At 35.4% G+C, this 14,504-nt stretch overlaps 1 protein-coding gene across 6 annotated transcripts in view; it reads left to right on the top strand.

The window, feature by feature from the left end:
• Window positions 1-14,504, top strand: part of ATP8B4 (ATPase phospholipid transporting 8B4 (putative)) — a 318,510-nt gene that overhangs the window by 9,559 nt on the left and 294,447 nt on the right. For 2 of the 6 annotated variants that reach the window (XM_074294469.1, XM_074294466.1), the window contains exon 2: window positions 13,453-13,566. The exons of 2 other annotated variants lie outside the window; for them this stretch is intronic. The gene's annotated coding sequence lies outside the window, so the exon portion shown is untranslated. Of the gene's footprint in view, window positions 1-497; window positions 622-13,452; window positions 13,567-14,504 lie in introns of those variants that run through there. 2 more of the 6 variants (XM_074294468.1, XM_074294472.1) reach the window with 2 other exon arrangements.

Genomic DNA, 14,504 nt, shown 5'->3' with positions numbered 1-14,504 from the left:
TAATTTGTAAACCTTTAAGCACTATTAAGATATAACCATTATTTATCAGTATTAGTTAATTATATCTGATTGGAAAAAATTTAGAAGGTATCTAAAATTTGGAAGGTATCTTGATGATAACCATCTTCATTTTATAGATGAAGAAACGGAAGCCCAGGCAGGGGAAGTAATTTATCTCAGGTCGCAGTAGAAGTTAGAATTCAGACTCCAAAGACTCCCGGCTTTTTCTTGTAGCATTGGTACTCTGAATTGTATGTGAAAGCATAGTACAGATATAGTCATTAAAAAACAAAATAAAACCCACCCCGAATTCTCCCCAAAGAACAAACCAAAATGGGAAAAAGCTGTACCACACATTTCATGTCCTTCCGAGAGCAAATATGTAGCAGCTGCTTGAAGGAAGCTCCCAGGCTAGTTGGACTCTTGTTTCCTCATTTATATCCTTCCGTTTTCACCCTCCATCCTGCGGGGGGGCTAGAGTGGGGAACAAGAAAAAAAAAAACTGTTCCTGTTTTATTTCTCTATGTGTGTGTGTCCGTCTGTCTGTCTCCCTCCTTCTCCTGCTGCTGCTTACAGAGGAATTCAAGGCTTTAAGGACGTTAATCAATTTCATTTCCAAAGGTACAGTGCTTTCCTTCGGGAGTACTTTTTACCGACGTCTTCATCGGGGCAAAAAGGCGATTAAGTTAACTCACATTCAAGTAGCCCTCTCATCTTTACAGGGAGCCCTTTCCTTGCATATATTCGTTGGAGTTAGGTAGCGGATGTATTGTCCACATTATGGGAAAAAAGAGAGGCTCAAATAAGTTTTTTCATTTACCTGTGGTCACTCAAATAAAAGGAAGAGAACGAGTTACAATCTAAGTCTTTTGACACCTCTTTCTACTCTAATTTGAAAGCTGCCGGGGTTGGGGGGAGGGAGGAGAGAGGGAGGAGGAGGGGGAAGAGAGTCTATAATTCCGTACTCTTTTCACTTCCCCTCCAAGCTGCCTCTCAACTTTCCTTTCTACGTATTTGAATTCCTCTCACCTGCAGCTCACAGTTAGAGTAGGTCAGTGGTGAATTACAGAAATTGTCCTGTAAAAGTCCAAGGAGTGGCCAGTGATTAAGTGACGTATTTCTCTTCCTGCTGGGAATCTGCAGCCACACTTTGAAGCTTCAGCAGTCTTTGGGAAGAAAATAAGTTTAAACCTTAAAGTAGAAACTTGAAAGAGGAAAAAAAAAACAATGGAAAAAATAACAATCATTTTTACAAATCATTTTATATACCCTCTTTATTTCCTCTGCTTTCTGGTCTCGTATCATAGTTTTTGGGTCAATGTACTTGTACCTTCAAAAGCGATATAAAAGAACCAGCCAAGGGAAACACTGTGCTGAGGACTTACTCCTTTCGATTTAGAGTATAAAGATCCTATAATTTCAAATATGTTTTGTTTGCTTTTTTTAACATCTGTACACTCCAGACTTTCAGAATTATTAGAGTCTACTTATAGAGCTAGGTTTAAATTTTTTTTTTTTACTTAGTCATTTTTTATACTGGCTGATTTTGCTTTTTCATTTCTCTTAGGCCATCTCTGACCCAGGAGCTAAGTAAAAGATGGTTAAATTTGGTCTGGCTTCAGTTAGATGGGGAGAGAAAGACTGCTGTAGAGTTCTGGTAAATTGAGAGATTTGCAACCCTGAAAAGGCAAAATTTTGATTCTTGGAGTCACTGTATCTATTTTAGAATTGTAAAACTGCTTGGAGAGCTAGTCATTGTTTTAAAGAGGCAGTGGAAAGAGAAAGTGGATTTAAAGTTAGGAAAGGCCTTGGTTCAAATCCTCCCTTTATCTTTTAAGATCAACTTCTAAGGGATTGAAGTAATTCTCTAAGATGATGATCTGCATTATTAAGAAGGGTTTCCTCCTCACTTGAGAATACTTTGCACTATGGAAATCACAGGCAACTAGGTAGCAAGGATGGAGAGAATGCTGGGTCTGGAATCAGAAAGACTCATCTCCCTGAATTCAAATTTGGCCCCACATGCTTAACTGCTGTGTGACTCTGGTCAAGTCACTTAACCCCCAAACTCTATAACCTAAAACAACACACTTACAATGTCTACATCATGGGATTATTATGGAATTATTATAGAAATTGTAAAGTACACTCTTCTTCCAATTTATTTTTTAGTTTTCCTTTTTCTAGCACACTGTCTTTGGTGGCTATCTCCACTGAGATGTGAAATCCAAGTCTTCTTTCTGCCTCTTTTGCTTGTTTTTTTTTCTCTGAAATCTCCTGCTTCTTATTATATCTGAGATTAAGTTATTTTGCTGGATCTTTCAAGAAACCACAGACCAATAGGTTTGTTTAGCCTGAGTAGAGGGGATAACTATCTATATGCTGTGGTAAACTTAGTGCTCTTAGTACTCTAGAAAGCAGCATTGGCTGATGATGCTATTATTGTTTTTTTTAAAGTATTAAGAAAAGTTGAGAGAAATTTGTGTGTGATTGATAGCCACCTTGGCCTAGTGGATTCAGTAAAGTAGAGCTGACCTTGGAACCTTGACACTGGTTTTAAGCTATGTTTCTAATATATAATAACTGTTACCCATAGCAAGTCATTCAACCTTTCTATGGCCCCAGGAAACTCACTGAGACTAAGTTGCAAATCAAATGATGATTTGTGATGATAAAGAGAAATCTCATTTGGATCTTCCCAGGCTAGTGAAATTATAGATTCCCTAAATGGATAATGGATCCCTGACAGATTATTATGAAAGTCTGAGGATGATTGGGACTCCACGTGAGAAATTTATGTCTTCTCTTAAAATGTCCTTTGGTATTACCCAAAGAAGCCAAATGTTGAACTAAATGGAGCAAGGGGTATGCCTTAGTGTGGTATGATTTCTTTCCCCCCTTTTTTTTTAGTTCTTTGGACCAGCTTTACTTGTTAGCAAAATGATACAACTCACATTTCTAAAATGTTTTAAGGCATTTTTGACCCTCTTTACTCTTTTACCTCCTTCCTAGAAGACTTGCCCCATTTCCTCTTTCCTTTTGTGTATTATTTCCCCCCATTAGAATGGAAGCTTCTTGAGGGAAAAAGCTATCTCTCTTGTTTTTGTGTTCCCAGTTTTTAGTGAACTGCCTGACACTAGCAATTGCTTAATGAAATTTTTAACCTTCCTTCCTCCCTCCCTCTCTCCCTCTTTCTTTCCTTTCCTCCCTCCCTCCTTTCCTTCCTTCTTTCCTTCCATCCATCTAACCTAATCTATCTAGTGCTTCCCTTACAACAATCCTGAGAGGTAAATAGTGCAAGTATTATTATTCTCATTTGACGGATAATAACAATTGGCATTTATATCTTATTTAAATACTTGCAAAACACTTTAATATATGTGTATGTATAGGGGTAGTTGGTGTAGTGGATAGAGCTCCAACCCTAAAGTCAGGAGGACCTGAGTTCAAATATGGCCTGAAACACTTAATACTTCCTGACTGGGTGACCCTGGGCAAGTCACTTAACTCTAATCGCCTCACAACCCCCCCCCCCCCAAAAAAAAAGCCCCCAAACAAAACAAGACTTCCAAAGTTCTCTCCTCACATAATCCCATGAGCTAGAGAGGACAAGCATTGTTACCTCCATTTTACAGATGAGGAAATTGTGACTTGCCTATAGTCACATAGTAATGTCACCTCTATTTAAAATTTCCTGAAATGTGGTGTTTATTTTAAAGATTGAAGGCTTTCAAGTAGAAAGCAATGTTAGCAGATATCAGGTATCCAGTTGTTTAATGAAATTTCTTTTTAATCTTCTTTCCATCCATCTATCCATCCACTCATCTATGTATCTGTCTATCTCTCCATCAGAATAGTGCTTCCCTTGCAACAATCCTATGAAATAGGTAGTTCAGGCATTATTATTCCCATTTGATAAATAAACATAAAATAACAATTCACATTTATATCTCACTTTAAGGCTTACAAAACTTTTTATAAAATACATGTGTAGAGAATGTATTTGTGATAATATATGTATATAAATATATACATACATATATAAAATTCATGCATATATATACACATACATTCATATCCTTTCTTACTCTCTTTTTTCTTTCTATCTCTCTATTTTTCTATCTATGTATTGATCTATCTAGGCTCAGAAAAGTAAAAGGATATTCCAGTATTTCATATCTATTGAATGCTGTCAGAATTCAAACCTGGGTATTCTCACTTCAAATGTTATACTCTGTTCAATACATCGTGCTATTAAGAAAATCAAATGATATTATCAATGAACAAAGCATCTCAATTTTTCATGAAATATTGTTTCGAAGTGTCTTAATTTACTTCAGATATATTAATGTGATATGATTGCTATGAAGAAACCATCAAAAGATAGATAAAAATTTTAAAGTATGATTTATCCCGTGTCTCATCAGAATGGAGGGATTTAAAGATAATTGGGAAAGAAATAATTTCAGTCTGTTCAAAAATAGGTTGTTTAGGATAATTGGAAATAATAAAAGGATTTTAAAGCTTAGAAAGGACTTTTTTTGGTAGAATATGACTAATTGCAATGAGAGGCAAAGTGCAGTCATTTTCAGAATCAGGAAAACCTGAATTCATATCCTGCCCTCTCACACTAATTAAATGTGTGATTGAGAAGTAAGATGACTTCTCATTGTCCCCAGGCAACTCTCTGTAACTCAATTGTAGAGCTGGTACTCATCTGTGATGAAAGATTTCCTCAATATTCCTATGTCAATAAAATTATTGATTTAGTTTTTTAAAAATGATGCTATGCTAATATTGCTTTTTAATTGATGGTCTTGAATCTCTCAAAGTGAAGACTGAATTTCAGGAAATATTAAATATTGGTGAATGGGAAATGCTGTATGACCATAGGCAAGTCATCTATAAAAAGAGAGTTACAATACTTGCTCTACTTAGCTCATGGAGTTTGTGTGGGGAAAGCACTTTGGAATCATTAAAGTATCATAGAGATGACCAGTAATAGTGATCACTAATCAACATTTTATAGCAATTTAAGATTAAATTGTATCATTTGGTTCTCATAATAACTCTGTGAGTTAAGTATTATTAATATTCTTATTTTACCAATGAGGAAACAGATTATGAAATATTGAATTCCTTGCTCATGATCACATAGGTAATAATTCTCTGAGGCAGGATTTGATCCCATTTTTTCCCTGGCTTTAAATCTGGTATTTTCCCCATTATGGCACCTCACTGCCTCATAATTTCCTTCATGGTGTGGCCATATTATTGAATACCATTTGCTCTTTGGTTGGAAAGAATCCTATAAACTGTCAAACTGGCAAGAAAAGATGAGAAGAAGGGACAGCCTGTTGTGAGGTCAATGTTTATTTCAATTTCCTGAGTGATTTTGTTCCTTTCTTCTTCCTAGCTTGATCTTGCCCCCTTTTGGTATATCTCTTGTCCTGGATCCTTTTCTCTTCCTTGTTGCCAGAAATCTGACCCTGTGTAAACACAGCATCAACAGATTCCTGTGAAGTATTTAAGTCTCCAAAGTCAGTTAACCATCAACATTAACGAGGATTTGTAGGGATCTTTAAGATTGTCATATTGTTTTCATTACCACAGCCAACTGAAATAGATAGTACAACTGTGGTGACTCAATTTAATGGATTAAGAAACTGAGGCTCTGAAAGATTATAGGCTTTGTGAATATCAAGGTGAGATTCAGATCCAGATCTATTGATTTCAAGTCCAGTTCTCTATCCAATATGCCATTTAATTCTCTTCATTTAAGGATGGTTACATTTTAAGGCTGTGACTCTTGAGTGGGAAAGAATCTCAGCTGAGGTCTAGGGAGGCTAATTGGCTTGTCTGGGGACAGTCAGGTTGTGAGTGATAAGTTTTTACACTTTTGGCTCTTTGAGTCACCACAAAGAATTTTATTCTCTGATAGACCATGAAAACTCTTCTCCTGAAAACTTTTTTATATTATTTATTTATTTTTGGCCTCCATTAACATTTTTTGGTTTCAAATTCTCTCCTTTTCTCCTGCTCCTCCATCCTCATTGAGAAGGCAAGAAGTATGATATCAATTAAACTTGTGAAATCCCGAAAAACATATGATTTTCCATGGAAGACAGCCAGAGAAAATGGCATCTGATAGTTTGTGTGATCCTCAGCAAGTCACTTAACCTCTCATTTTTCTCATCTACAAAAATCTCATCTACCTCACAAAGTTGTTGTAAGGATCTCATGCAAAGTGCTTTGCAAATCCCAAAGTATTATATAAATTCTAATAAGGAGGAGCAGGATCCTTCATGCCTGAACTACTTTCTCTTGTCATTTCTGTGTACTGGCTTCCTTGTCTTTAAATCCCAGTTAAAATGCCATCTTTTACAGGAAGACTTTCCCAATCCCTCTATTTTCTGGTGTCTTCTTTTGGTTGATTTCTCCCTCTACCCCTGCCAGTTATCCTTCATCTCTCTGTCTCTGTGTCTCTGTCTCTCTATTGTATATGTATATATACATACACATATATTTGTCTCTGTTTCTATATCTATATATATCTATATCTATACCTATACCTATATCTATATCTATGTCTATATCTATATCTATATCTATATATCTATCTATCTCTACACACACACATACACACACACACACTGATTTTTCTTTCAGTTCTAATATTCTAGGCATATATTAGAATGCTTTGTACTCTGCACAACTAACTTCCTGTTATTGGCTATGTGAAAGGAAATTCCATTGAACCCAAGCTATAAATTGACTTTTTCAAGTCTCAGTTTCCTCATTTATAAAAAATAAGGTTTGGTTAGATGATCTTAAAGGTCCCCTTTCTATATAAAAAACCTAGTTATGGGAACTGGGGCCAACCCCATTATAGGCCTTGACCACAAACTCCTACTGTTTTGTTGCAATATGGTTCAAAAGAAAATTAAAAACAGTCAAAGACAACTGAATTTTGGAGCTTGAATATAACATTAAGAAAGGAAGTAGATAAGTGTCTTAGGGGGAAAAAGAGACTCAAAGGAAAGTGGAAAGAATCACAGAAAGGCAATATTTAACCTAAGAAAACTACCCAAGATATTATCTACCAAAAGCTAAAAGTCTAAGAAGCCCTTGATGATCCAGGGGTTCTGAGTAGAGAACCTACAGCTACATGTGATGCTTTTCCACAACTCTATGCCTTTCCCTAACTTCCTACTATTACAGTATTTACCACATATAACCACACTAGCTCAGGTTTTCATCTCTTCTTGGTTAGACTATTCCAATTTCCTTGAGTTGGTCCTTGACTTTAGTCTGTTTCTACCAATTCATAATTTTGCTTATGCAATCTTACTAATAATGTATATGATGTCACCTCACCTCTCAAAAATATTTGGTCGTTTCCCATTGCTCACTCAATAAAATACAAATGTCTGATTCTAGCATGGATTGAGACTTTTTTTTGGACACTTAGTTTCTGTGTCTTACCCAGCTGGAAGTGCAGTGGCCACTCAAAGGCTTGACTCCACTGCTGACCGGTACAGAAGCTTTTATCTGCTGTTTCAGGATTGGTCCAACTCTCCATCCTTAGCCTGATATCCCCTAGCTCCTAGTGGATTCCTGTATTGGTGATGGATTCATGTCCTGATCATCTTTCACCCTGTTGCAGTTTAGAATTTCTCAACTCAAGCAATCTACCAGCTTTGGATTTCCCTAGTAGGGATTATAAGCATATGCTACCATGATCTGATTACTTTTCCAGCATTATATATTACTTTTCTTCATGTATTATTTGAAGACTGTATTAGTATTTATCTTATATCTTTATCTTGGCCTTCTTTTGCTGTATACATTTTTGTTCTTTCCTGTGACTGAAAGGCCTTTTCTTTCCCATTTTTGTTTAAAGCCACGCCTTTCCTCAAGACCAAATTTAGCTATTCCATTTTCCACAATGCATTCTCCTTTTTCAACTAAGTGAAAGTATTTTTTTTCCTTACTAAAATTTCTGCCAACATTTCATCTTGATTTCTTTTTTGTACATATTTATAGCACTGGTAGGGGGTATTTTATAGCTCTCAATGGATGGCTATTCAAGGTATTTCTTAGGTCAGCATCCCCTCTAACTACAGATCATGAACACCTATCAGTGGGTTTATTTTTAATACTCAGGTGGAGCAGCTAGATGGTTCATTGGATAGAGCACTGGACTTGGAGTCAGGAAGACCTGAGTTCAAATTCCACCTCAGATGCATAACACTTACTAGCTGTGTGACCCTGACCAAGTCACTTTACTGCTAATTGCCTTAAAATACATAAATAAAAGTATTAGACAACAATTATTTCTTAACAAAGGCATTTCATGAAATATCATGGTATTATAAAAAGGAAAAGTAAAGCTAATAAGTGGACAGGTAACTTGACAGGCATTAAAGCAAGAGTTAATGTAAGTGTGGTAAGAGGGATAGGATAAGAGAGGTGTCCAGTTGACTCCTGAGAGGTCCAAACAATTGGACAGATTTTCCCAAGGATATGTTTGTGTTACTATGGATAAATATTAGAAAAAATTATCATCAAAAACTATACTTTTCCTTTTCCATTGATTGTTTATTTCTTGCAATATTATTACACTAGAAGATAATTGAAAATTGCTGTAGGCAGTATTTCTTGACTAGCACAGAGAAATAAACAGTTGCATTCCCAGAAATTGCTTGTATATGAGTAAATTGCCTTAGATAACCAAAATGCAGAATGAAATCTGTTTTTTCTGCACAGGTGACCTACACATTAATCAGCTATGAATGATTGACCAATTGACTTTGGCATATTACTCTCAATTGATTTATGAGTCAGTTGGACTTGGAGATCCATATTTATCCTTGGACCCTTCCCTTTTCTTTTGTTTAGCATATGTTTCCATGGTCATCCATAAGCACATGTGGTACTTACCGCAGCATCTTTAGAATAGCATCTCATTTTGTTTTCATAGAGACATATTTTTAAAGCTAAATATACAATTCCTTTGGGATGCTTCAGCTGTTATTCTAGAGGCTATAATACCACATCTTTTTACTGTAAGAAAGTATGAAGAGCAACAGCTCAAGTATATATGTTGTTTTCATTTAAAGGGCAAAATCTGCAGCATATGTGATTATTACTGATATCAATGAAATATTTGGCATGAATGTCTGAACCAAGAATATGGCCTCAAAGTTCATTTGGAAGGAGGAAGGAGGGTCATAATGGTTAAAGCCAAAAGATTCAGCATCACATCCCAAAGGGAAGTTACATGGTGCATTGTCAAATTAAGTAACAGTGAATTTATTTGCAGTTAAGTTAAATCCATGTAATTCCGATTTCCCCCATAATAATAGGATAGAACACAGATCACTTTAATCCACATACAATGTCTTTATCTAGTTATAAATTTTTTTCACCAAGAGTTCGCAGTCTTTTGCCACCAAACCTTTTGTTAGGTATGCTATTTTTTTAAGAGGGAAAAATGAATTCATAGGAGTTTGTTTTCATTTAAGAGACAGACTTAGAGTTAAATTATATGATAGCAAATTAAGGAAGAAGAACTGGAAGGAACATTGGAGAACATCTGGTCCAAACCCCTCATTTTATAGATGGAACACAGATTCAGAGAGTCTAAGCTTCTTGGCCAGGAGCACATAGCAATACCACTATCTAGCAGGTACTGTGCTAAATGCTTTTTACAAATATTATCTCATTTGATCTGATTAGAGCTGGAAGGAGACTTTTAGACATCCCTTAGTCTAACTTCTCATTGAACAGATTTTGAGGAATTGAAGTACAGAGAAGTTAAATTAATTTAGGGCTTGCTCTAAGTTACATAGGTAATTAGTAACAGAGGTCAAATCATTTATGAATATGTGAGACAAACTTTTAGGTCAGGTCCTGCTTTCTCAATGACTCTCACCCTCTATTCATTTTGGGATGTTTGAGAAAACAGTTCTTAATGCTCTTTGAAAAATGCCAGTGTTAATCGAACTTGGAAGTATTCTGGATAGGTTTAGTGTCTTTGGATGGTGGGATTTTTCTTAATAACAATAATATCAGTTAATGGATCTTGGTGGCATCATATAGCTCAATATGAACTCTTTTTTTCCCCCTGAGGCTGGGGTTAAGTGACTTGCCCAGGGTCACACAGCTAGGAAGTGTTAAGTGTCTGAGATCAGATTTGAACTCAGGTCCTCCTGAATTCAAGGCTGGTGCTCTATCTACTGCTCCTGAACTCTTTATTTATAATAATGATAGCTGATTTTAGGATCACAGATCTAGGATTAGAAAAGATCTCTCCAAGGCCATCTTTTCAATCCCCTTATTTTACAAATGAGTAAACGGAGACCTGGGAGCACAAATGACTTTCCCAAGTCATATTATTTATAAGTAACAGAGCAGAATCTGAGATATGGCTCTCTATCAACAGAGATCCTTAGCACTTTCCACTTTTTCCATGATGTTTCCTTAAAACTTGAATATTTGCAGAGAACTTCACCTTATTGCAAGACACAAGGACAGTTACTAAAAATATATATATAATCTTTCTCTTGACTATAAGACTGAAGTTTCTTTTAACTGTACCATGTCATTTGGACATAATTGTCATGTATGAATAAGTAAACTCACTTTGGTCTACAGAAAGTAAGGTTAAATGGCGGTATAGAGATTGCTTGTCACAGATCCCAGATCGGTTTTTCAAAAAGTGAATTTTTTTACAATAGATGTTCTCCTCCCCCTCCAAATATTACCTCTGTCTCTTTGATAAGCTTAGTGAGCCACTAACACTTAAAAAATTAAATTATGGAAAAATGTTTCTCCTTGACTTATGTCTTCTACTTTATCTCTGTGTTTTGAAATCTTTGTTGGGGGTCCAGAGCTGGAAAGGGCCTCAGAACCAATTGAGCCCATCCCCCTTCATTTATAGATAAGGGAACTATGTTTGTAGGAGGTAAAGGAACTTGTTTAAAGTTAAAGAGGTATTAAGTATCAGAGATGGGAGGCTCCACCATCCTGAAGTACAGTACCATGAAACTATTTGTAAGAAGAGCCATATAAATAGGCTTTAGTAAATAAGAACCATTCTGAAACCCAACTGCCTTTGCCTCAAGAAAATACCTGGCACAGAAAGCTGTATTTACCTTCCCATCAGAATTTGTTTAGAGGGTAGCTGAGTAGTAATGTGTTTCCCAACCTCTTTGCTTGCAACTACTTCCCTGTACCCATTACACTTCATTTTTTTTTTGTTCAACACAGTCACTTTCCCTTTGCATATAGAATAAGCATAACTTGATCCTGCTTTTATGTTTCTAACTTAAAATGGGAAAGATTTTGAAATTATGGGTGTATAATATTCTTTTTTGAGGTGAGTAAAAAGCCTATTATCCCTAATATAGAAGCTAAGTAAACTATTTCAAAGTTTTAAAGGAATGCTAGGGAGATTTAATGTTTTTTCTTTGACAAATTAGGTGTAGATAGCTAAAGGATTTTATATGCCAAAATTACTTTAAAACCTCAGTGTTAGAGATGTGGGAGATAGGATCAGCATATTTACTGGTAAATATCATCATATACACCAGTGTATATGGCAAGCTTCAGGATGTTTGCTGCTTAGGAGTTCAGATATAGGAGTTCAGAACAGAATTAAACTATGGCCCATTGATGTTTGGTATGAGAAAATATCATATTATAACTAGATTTTATTTTTTAGATCTCGATCTTGACTTTATATTAATGAAGATTCACAGTTTAGAGCAAGATTTAGAAGAACAAAGAATAATAATATTTTAATTTTCAGTTATTAGTAACTCTGGCCCTGTTTTCAGACTGAGTAAAACATCCTTTTAAATCACCTATACCCTTTCACTATCTGACATATTTATCACAGGACATTACATATCGATCTTGTATGTATCTTGTTTGCTTATGGTTGCTTACATATTATGAGATTGTGAACTCAGAAGAGGGAATGTCTTTTGACTTTCTTTGCATCCTTAGCTCTTAGCACAGAGCAGTAAGTACTTGCTTAGTAAATGTTTAAATTATTAAATGATAAAGCAAAAATGTTATAAATATAACTTGCCAATCAGTCACTAAATAAACCAAACAAAAGTGCCTGTCCTTGGGAGATGAATTGTCATATTTGAGAAACAGTGCAGAGGCCATTGTTACTGGATTACATGGTAATGATGGTGGTGGTGATGATGGAAGTGAAAGGATAAGGAAAGGTATAAAAAGTTAGGTTACAGAAGCTTTTAAAAGTCAAAGGATTGAGAATCACTGGGATTTATTGATTAGAATTGATTCAATAAAGGAATGATCTGGTCAACATTTATAAAGTTCCTACTGCATGAGAAACACTTCACAAAATAATGGGGATAAGCAGATTAAAAAAGAAACAATCCCTCTTCTCATAGAATTTATATTTTATTGGGGGAAACAGATATGCATAGTTATATAGAAAATTTATACAAAAATATGCAGCAGTTTTTAAGAGAGAAGAGACATTAGTAGTTGGGGGTAGATTAGAAAAAAACTTTGTGTAGAAGGTGGTAGTTGAGCTGAATTTTGAAAGAAACTAGAGATTCTAGGTGCTGGAGATAAAGCAGAAATTCATTTTGGGCATGGAAAAAAATAAATGCAAAGGCACAGAGAAAGGAGATGTTGGATCAAGTATGAGGTGCTATAAAAAACTGCCTTTTTATGCTCATAGATATTTTTTATAATGTGGCCTCTGACAAAAATGGTCTACATATCTTCTTTTAAAAAAATTATCATGAAAATTTTTAATTTTTTGAACTTTTTCATTTTGAACAAGCATTTCCAAAACAAAATGGAGAGGATTATGCCTTAAACTGCAGATCTATTATGTAAAACTTGCTCTTCTTTTAAAATATATAACATAGTATCATGTAACTTTCTTTTTTTTTCTTCTTCCTTACTCCACCCCAAGGTGGCTACCATTAGAACATTGTTTATTTTCAAATGGAGATTTTCTTTCTATTCATTCTGCTTCCTCCTCTCCCTTCCCACTATGAAGGAAAGAAAAGCAACATACCTGTTCGAAACATGTATAGTCAAGCAAACTAGATTCCCCAAACATCCATGTCCAAACAGAATATATCTCAATCTGTTCTTTGAGTCTGTCACATCTCTATCAGGAGGTGTTCAACATGTTTTTTCATGAATGCTCTGGAGTTGTGCTTGGTCTTTGTCTTTACAATATTGCCATTATTGTATAAATTGTTCTCTGCTTCTGCCTACTTCAATTTGTATCAGTTTATATAAGTATTCTCAATTCTCTGAGGCAATCCCCTTCATCATTTCTTATAGCACAATAGTATTTTATCACATTTATCACATTATCATGTTCAATTCCCTAGTAGATTAAGGATGATCTACTTATTTTAAAATGTCTTTACTTTTTTACATTAGATCATGGATGGGGAATGTCCAGCCCCATAAGGCCTACAAGATCATTTCCTAAGGCAACCACAGGTGATGATGAGCTAAAAGCTAAGTACAGCAACCTCCCACTGCTTAAGTTTTGTAAGTTGATAATTTTATTTGATATTATTTAGTTGATATTATAAATATTCAAATGGCCCTTGACAGAAAAAATGATTCTCTATCCCCGCTGTGGGCATTGGTCTTTAAAAGACACTACTGCAATATTTTAAAATATAGATATAAAGTCTCTTCTTCATAATTTTTTTGGGAAGCACTTTGGTGTAGTTGCAATGACACTGGATAGGAGTCAGAAGACCTGGATTTTTGTTCCAACTCTACTTTGAATTTCTGTGTATGGTATTTGTTGTCACTAAGTTGAAAATCAGGATTATAGGATGATCAGCTGTGATGAACTTGACTCTTCTCAGCAATGATATGATTCAAGATGGTTTCAATAGACTTGGGATAGAAAATGCAATTCCCATCCAGAAAGAACTATGAAGACTGAATGTGGATCAAAGCATAATATTTTCACCTTTTTTGTTTGTTTGGTTTTTCTTTCTCACAATTTTTTCTCTTTGGCTTGATTTTTCTTGCACAACATGACAAATATGGAAATATATATATATTTTTTAACAACTAAGTATGGTTGAATTTTCAGTGCAGGCCCTCTAGAGTTGGGTTAATTCTCCCTATACCATGCCTGCAATTTAAGTGTTTTAGAATAGTGTGAGCTCATTGGGTAGACACTGAATGATGGGAGTATTGCAAATCAGTCTGAGGGAAGACTGCCATCCATGCCTGTCTATGGGAGCCTTCGGATTATGTCCATACCAAAAAAGATAGAGTCTATCTCCTTTTATTCTAGAAATTTAATAGGCAAGAAATGAGCAACATACTTGCTCTGTGGTGGAAATGAAAGAAATGGTAGGAGCTTCAGATAGGATTAATGCCATGGAAGAACTTGGTCTTCTCCCAAGCATGTTGCCCTCATTTCTAGTGATATTTTAGCTCTTTTCTCCCACTTGAATGTGTGT

The sequence above is a fragment of the Sminthopsis crassicaudata genome, chromosome 2 (genome assembly GCF_048593235.1).
Source record: "Sminthopsis crassicaudata isolate SCR6 chromosome 2, ASM4859323v1, whole genome shotgun sequence".
Taxonomy (NCBI): domain Eukaryota; kingdom Metazoa; phylum Chordata; class Mammalia; order Dasyuromorphia; family Dasyuridae; genus Sminthopsis; species Sminthopsis crassicaudata.
This window is presented reverse-complemented; position numbering and strand designations above follow the sequence as displayed.